Here is a 12,968-nt window from a genome sequence, read left to right as displayed (position 1 = left end):
TGCTTCAGGTTTTCTTTGGTAATTTACAAGTGAGGAACGTGACTGTTCAGATTCTTTTATGAGATTTCTGAGGACTCTATGACAGAACACATTTTGCAAAATTGATGATTTATTGGGATTACATTGACATTGAAAGATACAGTGTCCATGTCTGTTTTGTTTTTTGGGGGTTCATTTTCTGCTGAAAAAGTTTTCGGAGGTACTTGTATACTTTCTTTGATGCAGGAATAACATTTTTGTTTGTGCTTATTGTGGTTGTACTTTGCAAGATCATACTTAATTTTTCTCCATCTTGTACAGTTTCTATACATTGCTTTTGTGGAGGGTGAGTGTATCACATTCCCTTGTTTTTACCTGCTCCATGTTTCCTTAGTGTTCTACAGAAGTGAGTTTTAATAGGCTTCTTGTACCTATTAGAGAAAAGAAAGTGTGTATTTTCATGTTGGTATTGATGGTTGGCATCTACAAAGAGATTAGCATTGGGTATTTGGACAAGGATGAGGGATGTGGGGGTAATGATATGGATTAATACTGGATAGTGGAATAAGAAGGAGGGATGTGGAGGTAATGTTATACATGACTATTGGGTAGTGGGATGTGGAAGAGGGTGTTTGAGTAATGATATATATTACTATTGGTTACTAGTATCAGGCAAATGTATAAATGGGTAATGCCAGTATACATGTTGGTACTGGGATGACGAAAAGGGATGAAGTGGTAATGATTGAGAATGTGTAATGAGATGAGAAAGAGGAATGTGGGGGTAACAATGGATCAGCAGGGGGATGTTGGAGTAATGATATGGATTATGATTCAGGACTGGGATGAGACAGAGGGATGTACAGGTAATGGAAATTATCATGATTGGATCATTTTGCTATGCATTGCTGTTGGTGTATTGGAAGGAGCAATAGGTGTATACTGATCATAGCATACATAGATTACTATTGCATACTGCAACGACGAAGAGGGATTTGGAGGTAATGATATGATCACTATTGTGTATTGTATGTTGTTACTGATTGTTGGTATCTAGGAAGATATTAGTAGTAGGTACTGTGAAGAAGGATGTGGGGCAATGGCATGCATTCATAAAGGATACTAGAATGAAGATTAGGGATGTTGAGGTAATGATATGGAGGACTGTCAGTTAGTAGGATGAGGAAGAGGGATGTGTTGTCAATGATATTGATTACAATTGGTGTACTGAAGGATGAGGAAGAGAGGTGTGGGGATAGTGAGATGGATTAATATTGGGTATTGGGATAAGGAAGTGGGAGTTTGGATAATACCATGGATTATTATTGGGCTCTAGTGTGAGGAACGAGTATATATGCATAATGAAAGGAGGAAGAGGGATAATGTGGTAATGGTAAGGATTTTGATTATGTAATGGGATGAGAAAAAGGAATGTGGGGGTAACAAAATGGATATGTATTAGGTACTGAGAAGAGGAAGAGGGGTGTTGGTGTAATAATATGGATTATGATTGGGAACTGGTATGAGGCAGAGGGATATATAGGTAATGGGAACTTTGGGCTAAATCATTTGTCAAGTGCTAGTTTGCAGAGCCTTGGTGTACTGGGACGAGGACAAGTCGTTTGGGGGTAATGCAAAAGATTATGATTGCTTCTAATGTGATGAGGAAGGGGGAACTGTAGCAATGAGTACATTATGAATGGCTTGTTTTATAATGTAGAAACAGATCAGGGTAATGCACAGGTCAATTATGTTAGCAAAATTGTAATGGCATATGTTATTACATCAATATACTTTTCAGAAATGAAGTAAGTTGCTTCATTGTGTAGGTTCTTGGGTAATTGTCTGTTTTTCTGGAAATAGAACCTCATTACAAGTATGGGCAGCGGGAAAATTGGTGGTAACAGAATAACTGCCCATATTCCCACTCTACCACACTGCAAGTATGGCCCTGGAGTGGAGGATTTACATCCAGCATTGTGCTGGAAGTAAATCCTCCAACTCTCTGTTGAAATATCAGCGGAATCAATGGAATTACTGCAGCAGAATTACAATTCGACCATTGAAAAGCCCATAGAATCCTATGGACTCATAAAAAATGGGGATTTACACCGCCACTTGTAATCCAGTCGTAATTCTTCCAGACCAAGTGGCGGCAAGAGTAATTCAGTTGGGCCGTACTCTGGCAGATTTACAGGCAGAATACCGCCCAACTCATAATGAGGTCCAGAATGTTGTTAAGTTTGTAAAATATAAAGAAGTGTCGCAGCACAGAAAAATGATTATAGGTGAAGTCCCATGATAAGCAAGGTGGTATTTTATAATGTAGTATGAAGTATTTCATAGTTTGTGACCTGGTAGGGCATATATAAAAGGTTTAATTATGTTTTCGATTGAAGATTGGTAATGGATAAGTTTTCAATTAGGGAATTGTACAATGCCATTTGTAGTAGGATGTGCAGCAGTGACAATGTAAGCAGGAGTAGGTTAAAAAGCAATTTTTTTATTTATTTAGTTGATTTAATCAATTCAATGATTTTGACAAAACATTGTAGAAGTAGAAAGAAAACTGAAAATGAACAGTGATGGTGGTAGAAGTTGATTCGAAGAAGAGAAGAAAGAAAAGAAGGAAGAGAAGAGAGCTGAAACAAGCAGAAGAAGAAAGCAGAGGTAGAAAAGTAGAAAGCAGAGAAACGGTGAGGATAAAGGTGAAAGTGAGGAAGAAGGAGTAGAAGTGAAAGAGAAGCGTTTTTGTGAAGAAACGTTTATGGAGATAGACATTTCTGTAAGTCCAGTAAGTTTTTTTTTTGCAGGTTCCTAGAATAGTTCTGCGGTCGCTTAAGTTGTTATTTAGCAGCTAACTCTACTGGGTTTTGAGTAGCTGACTCTGCTGGCCATTTTGACAGAATAGCTTTAAGAGTTTGTGTGGTGGCAATTGTCCAGGTTGTTCTTTCTCCGCTCATCTGGCGGCTCCACCATACTTCCTCTTCCTTCGTATAAGACGCTGAGAGGTGTGGCAACAAAAATTTCTCGCCTATCTCTTTTTTTCCAGGGCAGTTTAGTAGCAAATGGCATATAGTTTCCACCTCTGCTTCGTTTTCACAGAAACAACATGAGTCTGAAGAGCTTTGTTTCTGGCTGGTTTGCTAGGGAACTTGTTCAGGTAGTTTGGGATCGAGTTCAGTTTGGTTTGATATGGCGGAAGGTGGCTGACTGATTTTGCTTTTGTAGCAGTGTCCAAGGTTTTAATCCAGTCAAGCTTGGCCATTCTCCTTTTTATTTTTTTCAGGGTAACGGACAAGGTCGTCCTCTGAGAACTGGATTTCTAGCAGTTTTGCTTTGCACGCTGCTTCCCAAGAGTTTAGCACGTTGCAGCGTGCGGCTGTTGTTTCCGCTCGTATTGTGGCTAGTAATTGCGGACAATCCGGGAGCAATGTTTTCCTGTATATTGACATTGCTTTGATCTCTGTAGTCCCTCCCAGAGAGAGAAGACCTAGCTCTCTTCTAATTAAAGGCATTGATGTGGACTTTGGGAGGCCTAGTACCACACGCCACAAATGACCCTCTAATTTTGGCCACAGGTGTCCAGGTGTGTGTGGCAGGGCTTCCGCTGCGTAGGTAAGGGACGGAACCACTTTTGCGCGGTAGAATTTGATCACTGGGAGCAAGGAAAATTGTCCAAATTTCTTATCCAGAGCGCGGGCTTGTGCCGCCAATTTGGTCGCCTTGGCCATTAACGAGCTCTGTAGGGTTGAGTTTGTGTTCGAACAGTCGAGCATTATTCCCAGGTATTTAAAGTTGTGGACTTTTTCTAGGGCGACCCCCTCCAGATGCCAGGACGTTTTTTCTTTTGGTCATTTCCTTTTTTCTAGGACCAGGATCTTTGTCTTCGATACGTTGATGGTAAGATTGTTTTCTCTGGTGTAAGTAGCCAGGTTGTCTAACTGGCGCTGGAGGCCAATCGGAGTCAAGTCCATTAGTATAAGGTTGTCTGCGTAAAATAACCTTGTAGTTTTCTGTCTTCCCATCAATGGGAAGAAAGAACGAATGGGTAGTTCAGATTCCTTGAAGTCACCAAGATATGTGATGAAGAGGGCCGGGGCTAATGGACAGCCCTGTTTTACCCCTCTTTCCACAGAAATTTCCGCTAACAACAAACCCGCTTGGTTCAGCTTTACGCGGAGCTTAGTGTCTTTGTGGAGCGCTTGGATCGGTTGAAGGATGTCAGTTGGACAGTTCCAGAGTCTCAGCTTTCCCCACAATTTCGCTCTGTTTACCTGATTAAAGGCTTGTGCCAGATCTACAAATGCAAGGAAGAAGCGTGGCCCACCTCCAAGAACTTTGCTTTTTAAAGCGCTAAGAAACAGGATGTTAGTCACCGTCCCATTATCTTTGGTGAAGCCCGTTTGAAACGGGTCGGCACACACAGCGTGCTTTGCCCATCACTGGAAATGTTGTAAAAGTAGTGCCCCAAAAACTTTGCCGATGGTATCAAGTAGCGCTATAGGGCGGTAGTTTTTTGATCTTCCTTTCGCCCTTTTTTGAATATGGGCACCACAATAGATGTGGTCCATGACGCCGGAATTTGTATGGATTGTTTACAGCGTTTGAAAATCTCACTGATCAATGATGTCCATTCTTTTACATTTTTTTTTAAGTCAAAGTTGGTGATACCGTCCGGGCCCGGGGCTCACAATGGTTTGAGCCTTTGGAGGACCTTTGTTATTTCTGCTTTGTCGCTCAAATCAGCCCAGGACTCCAATTTGGTGTCGATTTCGAGAGGAATTTGGGCAACGGTGACTGGAACAGATTTTTGTAGAAATTTGTCCACTCTGCCTCGCTTATTGGATTGATTTGAGCCGTTTCCAGTGGGGCAGATGAAGATCTTAACAGGGCCAAAACAACCGTGGATGATAGCCAGAGACCAGCTTCAACATAGTTTCCGCGTCCAGTTGATATAGATGGAGCCTGTGTTGTCTGATCCAGGTTTTTTTTTGTAGTCTTTCTTGATCTTTGTTAAGCTGTCTTGATTTTCTGGAGATGGATAAATGCGGAGCTTTCTTTGCACTTTCCTCACTAATCGCCTTTTTTCCACTAGTTCACGGCTGCACTTGTGTTGGTGAGGTTGGTTTCTGCGTCCAGAGCTGTTTGATTTTGATATAAATGGTACCAGTAGAGGTTGATAGTCTGGTACTAGAGGGGCTTGCTGTTTACAAAGGTCAATTCCTTTTTTTTGATAGTAGTCCTGTAATTTTAGAATTGAAGCCGCCGAGAGTTTTAGGCGGTTTTGCTGGTTATTTGTCTCCACTTGCGCGGTCATGTGTAGATTCTCCTTTGGACGGCTCTTCCACTTTAGGGCCAGCAGGTTGTGATCACTGGCTGTAGACTTTAGGACATCAAATGAGCAGGTTAAAGTTGCCAGTGGCCTGCTTACGAAGATGTGGTCAATATCCGCTTGAGAGTTACCTCATTCCCAAGTCGGTGGTCTGTTGTCTCTGGAGAACAATTCGCCGGCACAGAGCAGGTCTCTAGAGGACATCAAGGTCAGCCACTTTGATCCACGTCTTTTCCTAGGCGATGGGGGAGGTATAGCGGAAGAGACTGTCTCCTGCGGGGACCAGGTGGCATTAAGATCGCCGCAGAGGATTAACAAGGCCTCTGGACAGTTTACGAGAGCTTCATCAATGGTCTCTCCAATCAGGGCTAGAAGGTAAGTAGTGGAATGCAGTATTTTCTTTAGATGTAATCCACAGCCTCAGCGAATGGCTGTTATGATACCGGATGATGGCCGGCCAAAAATACCTTTAATTGCTGGAGCGCAGGCAATGTCGTATCCGTCCATGACTGGGCGTGCTGTCATCCAGGACTCTTGTAAACAGATTATATCAAAACCTCCAAGGTTTAGGTCTCCTTTCTTTGTCAAGTGTTGAAATCCACATGTGCTCTATGACCCCAGGGATAGCTCTCCTTTCCCAGCAACATGTCTGGTAGAAAGGGGAGCGCAGGGGTATTTGACGGATTGCTATTTATTCTTGCTAAGCGTCAGGGCCTTCGGTAGCCAAGCCCATAGTTGCGCTAAAGGGGCAGGTTTAGAGGGTTGTTGAAGGCCTGGATCGTTTGCTTTAAAAGATTGAGTAACGATGCGCTGGATTTTTAACGTGGGACCTGCCGGGACTCTTCCTATTCCCCGGGGATCTTTATAGACTGGTTGACTTCGTTGCACTTCTTTCACAGGTGAATAAGTTACTGTTTCCAGGCGAGGACTCAGAGACATGCTCCGTGTGTTACTGGCCGGGGAAAGTTGATCTTTGGTTGGGAATTGTTGTTTCTGGCGCGTCCGCTCTGTGTTTCTCTGGGGCAATTCCAGTTTGTCGCTTGATTTCGTGAGGAGAGAAGATTTTTTGGACCGAACCGTCTCAGATGTTTTCCTTTTTGAGATGGAATCAGCGCTCTCTTCAAGTTCGAACAGGTCGAACCCCAGCTTCAGTAGGTTTTCGGCTTCTTCCGAGATCCTGATTTTTGCCCAGTTTGTGTGGACATAGAGGTATGCACTAGCGATTTTCCCTTCATGAAAAGGCTCAACTCGTGCAAGATCTTTAGTGTCCACACGTCTGAGCGATGAAACACATTTAAAAAGTTGTAGCACGAAGCCTCTGTTTAGTACCACATATTTCTTATTGTCCGGCAATTGTTCAATCTTAAAGCTACGTTCAGTTTTGGGTAGGTGAGCCACTGTCAGGGGAGTTTGCTTAGGACTGGATTTGAAAGTGTTTCTAGTCCTGTTTTCCTTTTTGGAAGTTTCTGGGTGTATTTGCCTTTCTGATGGCCGTTTGACCCGAGTTGCGTGTACCCATCGCACTGTAGAGGCGTTTTCAAGAACGGGGGATGAGGCAGAATTCGTTTTCCACGAATAGACGCTGAGGTTTAGCTGCTCTTCGACCACTTCGGGGCCTGACACCTTTGCTCCTTTTGGACTGCCTCTGACAGGTTCTCCTCTTCTTCTGTGTGAGTTGTCCTGCAGAGCAGATAATTCTGATGGTTTTGGGCAAGGGTGGTTCTCCGTCCAGATACGAGGGCCCGCTTTCTTTATGTGGAACTCCTCTTGGGTACCATTTGATTGAATGGAGGTAAAGTTTTCTGCTTTCCCAGTTTGGAGACTCTCATGTCCTTTATTTGCAGGAGTTTTTTCTTTTCCTTTAGTTTCATTAGTCGGATCGATCTCTGATAAGATGGAGAGGTTTTCGTTGCAAATAGCATCATTTGGGGTAACATTTGTCTTCTTTTGTTTCTTCCCCGTGGTGCCTCTCTCAAAGAGACCTGCCCCTGATGCTTCCGTGGATAGAGGAGTCGGCCACCCCTTTGGGGTCTGGGCGCAGGCGTCAAATAGTGGGGCTTGTGTTGGTCTATTTGGGCTCAAGCTTCTGGGAATTTCAGCACCATCTCGAGCTAGTGAAGGCAGCTCGTCCATTGAGCGTTTTTCCATTTTGTTATTGAGCGATTTTATATACCCTTCTAGGAAGATCAAAAGACTGTTCATCATAGCTATGATGGAGGTGTGGTCTTTCAATGAGTCGTTTATTGACTCGTATAGTTTACAGAAGGGCGCCATAGCCAATGTTACTGTGGATATAATTAACCTTTTGTCGGTCTTCTTTGATGGGGAGTCATTTGGAGGGTTACTTGGCCGCTCACTTGTACATCGAGTTCTCATAGGACTAGGTGTGGTCTGAGAGCTTGACTTTTGAGCCCCTACTGAGACTCCGTTTGGGGCCGGGCTAACGGGGACTGAAGCCACGAAGCCATCCTCGACCTTTCAGTTTCTCTGGTATCGGGTTCTTGCACTCGCAGGATTTGAGGAGGAGCCTCTGGACTTGTCTGATCAGCGTACCCAGATGTCCCCAAGGAAGGAGGGGCCCGTGCTGAATCGGCAATCACAACTTCTTTTATTTGCTGCTCCGGTACAGATGGGGGCAAGCCGAGCGGCCTGCACTCCGAGTCTTTTTGAACGTTTCTGACTTTTTCCAAAGGTTGCTGGAAACCCATGTTCCCTGGTACAATCGTAGGTAAAGATGGTGGGGCCATCGGTGCACGGGGAGAGACGACTGGCCCCCCGGCTTGTGAACTTTGATTTGAAGTGACCTTCTCGGGCGTCTCAGAGCGTCTCAGAAGAGAAGAATTAGTATCCTCCTCCCTGTTGTTTCGGCTGTTTGTAGATTTGCTAGGCGGGAGGCTCTGGGTTGCGGTGAGCCAAAATGCCATCTGACTCTAGCATCGGGTACCATATTGGAGAATAAGAAACGGGCTGGTTCCAGCGAGAAGGCTGGGCCCTCAGCGATGGTTCTCCCACATTTTGGCGCAGTTGTTTGATTTAGCACTGCGTTAAGAATCTCGGCATCCGAGAGTTCCTCCGAGACTGTTGGTTTCTTTTTTAGGAAATTTGCAAAAAATGTGTTACTAGTCGCCGACAAGGTCGAGACCCCCTTTTGGGGAGATTTCTGTACACTTTCCATTTTTTTGGGGGGTCTTGAACGTAGAGTCGACTGAGCTTTAAGTCCTGGTTTTTGTCGCTGATGGGCGCAACGTTTTCTGCGTGCGGGTGCTGCCTTTTTCTTTTGATGGAGGGCGTTCGTAGAAGCATGCAATGGTTTTGTATTTCTGCCCTTTGCTGGATTTCTCGGGGACATTGGAGACCGATCGGACTCAATTTGCTCTGTCGGCACCAATTTCTCAGGTGACACTTTCTGCTCGGCCCCCCCCTCTCTCTGGTCAGACGTGGGTGAAATCCCCCCCTTCAGATCCTCCACCAGCTTTGCGCTAAGGTGGTGCAGAATTGGGGCCACTGTGATGATGTTTGGGCCTCCATTTGTGTTTACTGTATTTGGCAAGGTGAGTGGTTCCTCCTCCGCAGCTTGATCTAAAAGTCCCTCCATTACGGAGGAGGCGGCGGCTGATATGGGCAGAGATTGGGATGTGATCGCAGGAGCCGCCCACACAACAGGTGAAAAGTCAAACTGTGCAGCCCGTTCAAGGTCGCCTCGTCTCCCTGTGCTACCCCCCGGTCCCCATGCACCCCCTCACCGTTTGTAGGCGGCGTTTCCTCTCCTCCGAGGGGCGACGCTGGACCCAGCTCACACGGCGAGGGGCGGCAAGCGAGCGTGAGGCGCTCGAGCAGGACAGGCCGCCGAGTGTCGCGATGGGGTTCCAAATGTTCTGAGTCTTCCAAGTCTTCGAGCGAGCGGAGCCGGAGGTCAATAGTAGTGCGGGGCACCTGCCGCACTGCTGGAAGATCCGCCTCTCGACCACAGGGAGACAAACATATCCCCGGATGGGTCATCTCCTTGTTGGCACTTCGTAGACGCGGACCCTTCACCTCGGACTGAATGGTGGAAAGGTCTACTGGGTAAAAAGGCAGCTGTAGCTGTTTGGCAGGGGCCGGGGCCGAAAGGACGCTAGCCTTCCTGTTTGTAGCTCTAGCTACCTTAGCTGCCATAGACTGCAGAGACTGCCACTCTGCAGCCACTCCGCAGCCGCTCCGCAGGAAAAGAGGGTTTTTGATGGAAGTCCGCCTCAGTTTAGCAGGCAGTGTAGAAAGAGTGCAAAACACACAGTCACCAGGAAGCACGTAGGAAGCACTGCAGAGACTGCCACTCTGCAGCCACTCCGCGGCCGCTCCGCGGGAAAAGAGGGTTTTTGATGGAAGTCCGCCCTCAGTTTAGCAGGCAGTGTAGAAAGACTGCAAAACACACAGTCACCAGAAAGCATGGAGGAAGCACTGCAGAGACTGCCACTCTGCAGCCGCTCCACGGCCGCTCCGCGGGAAAAGAGGGTTTTTGATGGAAGTCCGCCCTCAGTTTAGCAGGCAGTGTAGAAAGACTGCAAAACACACAGTCACCAGGAAGCACGTAGGAAGCAGTGCAGAGACTGCCACTCTGCAGCCACTCCGCCAAAAAGCAATGATAAAAACATTGGGAAGGGTGCTGCGGGCAATCATTTTTGAAGCACAACACTTTTTTATATTTGAAGTCACATCATAAGCAAGGTGGAATATTAAATTGTAGTATAACGTTTTATAAGCAGTGCTAGAAAGTGATGGCACACTGGTTGTATATTATTTGTAGTTTTAAGAAAGTTCTGTATGCAGTTAGACGTTATAGATTGAAAATATTAATTGTGCATATAGCATCGAAAGTATAGTTGTCCCATATTACGCAGTGTTCATTTATCTACTATATTGGATTAGAATACTTTATTATGTTTGAAAATGAACACATAACTATAGGATGTCTTCTTAGATGTTGATAGCTGTATATCCTGTAAGTAGAAATCCGTAAAAGTTTGAAACATAGCTTGTGGTAGATCATGCTCTGAATCTTACACAAATGCGCTCTCATATTTGAAAGGTACATCTGAACTGTTGAGCTGAGGTGAGAAGGTTAGATCGAGGGTTTGTGGATGCCATTGGTGGATGGCTCTGTGACTGCATCCATGCAGCCAATCTGAGTGAGAAATCAGGGTAAAAAGAAGGAGAGATGACTTGTGCCTCTCAGCCGATGTCTGCAAATGGATGTGTTTTTTTGTGGAAGGATCGCAGGCACGATTTGAGGACTTTTACCAAGCCCTGCAGGGAAAAAGGACTCTGGCGCGCACAGACACTGGACATGAGACGGCTCAGAAAATATGTTGTGGTGTTTATACAGTAGGAATTCAGCTGGATAAAAAAGAGCAGCAAGTGCTTAATTTCTTGTTTGCATTGCTGAAAGCATGGCAACTCTTTGGATCATAGGTGATTGCTGTGTTTATTGGGTGCATATGTATTTAAAGCAGTTTGGTATCTCACATAATCTTGGCTTTGAAAGATTGGAGGTGTTGAGCGCATGAAGCGGCTGAGAGGAATGGTTGTGTGCCCAGCTGGGCTTTTCTAAAAATGTTATATGAAATTGAATGATGGTAGATCAACATCCGGAATATGTGTGGGACTAATCCGCACACATTTTTCAATTCTCAGTGCATGACAAAAGCATAGACCTGTGTACTTTGGGTGGACACAGCCTACAGGCACTATCCCCCTGTCATATTTAGTTGGGATATGAAATCCAGGATTACACCTGTCATCTCAGAAGGGGGAGAGCCAATCCTTCCTCCTGCCATGGCCAGCCTAATTAACTAACAAAGGCTCCAAGGATCCGCCCTTTTTCTTTGTTTAAGTTCTGCTGCTGGTGGCAGCATTGCATACTAATCAGAGTTTAATTCAAACAAGCCCACGTGGGGCCTTGCTGCAAAGGCTAAACAAAGGAGAGAGGAAACCCCAACACCCCTTTCATATGCACTGTGCCATAAAGTACCAATGACCAAGATCTGTCATGTCTGGGACAATGGGCCTCATTACGAGTTTAGAGGTAGCCTGCCTTTTTTACCAGCATGGCTACCTCCAAACTCGGGTCCGGGTCCTGAAAAATGGGAATTACCGGGCCATTCTGACCTTTGTGGGCCCGGTAATTCCCATTTGCGGGACCCGGACCTGGTACATCCACTTTCCCATTTGAGGCCCTATAGGGCTCAATAGGAATGGGGAGGATGGCAACAATGGTCCCGTTAATAACAGGACTCGTAATGTGGCGGTAGAGTGATAACGGCATCAGCAGCACTACCGGCGCTGTTATCACGCTACCGCCAGGGTTGTAATGAGGCCCTATTACAGTAGGCAAACCTTGCAGGTGGACCCCATACACGGTATGAGTATGTGCATTGACGGTGCCAGGAATTCTGTTCCCATCACAGCTTCAAGGGAGACCTGTCGCTTTAATCAGGAACCACAGAGAGCTCAATTAACCAGAGAGACCCTTTGATCCACAACAGACAGGAAGATGGGTGGGACTTAGTATGGATGTACGCAGTTATTTCGTACATGAAAATGTCAAATTATAAAATCACAAATTTGACATGCCCGTAACAGAATAATCACGCACATCACCCTCTGCACGCTATGCCCCCACCCTCCACTCCCTACCATCCAAACTTATCTCTGCTGTCGACTTACCTACTGCTCCTCTGCACGGCTCTATCCCTACAACACTAGTTCCGCCTCACCATTGAGAGGCAGAACTTCTGTCGCAGGGTACTTTTTAAAAAACTTTATTTGTCCCCCCTTCCCTTTTTAGGGTTGCAGGGGACACCCCCACCACCCCCAAATTCCATTAATGTCGAGTAAGGGATGCGGGGGACACAGTCTTTTCCACAGTGGCGAATTTGGCATTTTCTTGCGTTCGTTTTTTTTTCTGTCTTTTTATTGAATACCACTTAGTATTACATGTTTTGACCCCTTTATCTTTCTTGTTACAAAGCACTCTGGTTATGACCTCATGCATACAGGGTATTGTTGGTGGGGGCCCAGGATTGGTTCTTTAAGGTTAGGCTTAACCTACACCAGTCACTGTGCCCATTTGGCTTTAAAAAAAAAGCTGAGCCCCTCTTGTGGGAGATTATCTGAATGCTTTGCAAGGAACAGCATTGCACCCTGGCTGAAAGTACAGTCTGCCTTATGTCTTCCACCAGTGAAAGAAGGCCAGGATTTCCAAGAGGGAAGCAGGATTCCGCCTCTAAACATCTCCCAGAGAACAAAGTGAGATATTGAATCCAGAGGACTCTCCAGAAGCTCCAGAACTGATACCCAGCCAGCACCCAGTGTTCCCTACCAGGCTCTGCAGCAAGCTTCCTAGGTGGGAAATTTCAGAGAGTCTCTGAACCAAACCAAGGACAAGGCAATTGCCTGCATCACTCTCCGTAGCTTTGCGCCGTCCACCTTAAAGGATGACACAAGCCCAGTGAAGAAGTTAGGAGGAGTGCATTGATAAGCATCCACTGATGTCCGCCTAAAAGGACACTTTCGAGCCAGTCAAGGCCCTCGAGCTGCAACTGACTGCACCGTTGACTGTTGTTACGCTGCTGTCGCGAACGCCGTCTGAGATGGCTCTACCAGGACTCCAGATGCG

The sequence above is a fragment of the Ambystoma mexicanum genome, chromosome 5p (assembly GCF_040938575.1).
Source record: "Ambystoma mexicanum isolate Mex_15411 chromosome 5p, UKY_AmexF1_1, whole genome shotgun sequence".
Taxonomy (NCBI): Eukaryota; Metazoa; Chordata; class Amphibia; order Caudata; family Ambystomatidae; genus Ambystoma; species Ambystoma mexicanum.
Note: the sequence above shows the minus strand (reverse complement) of the source record.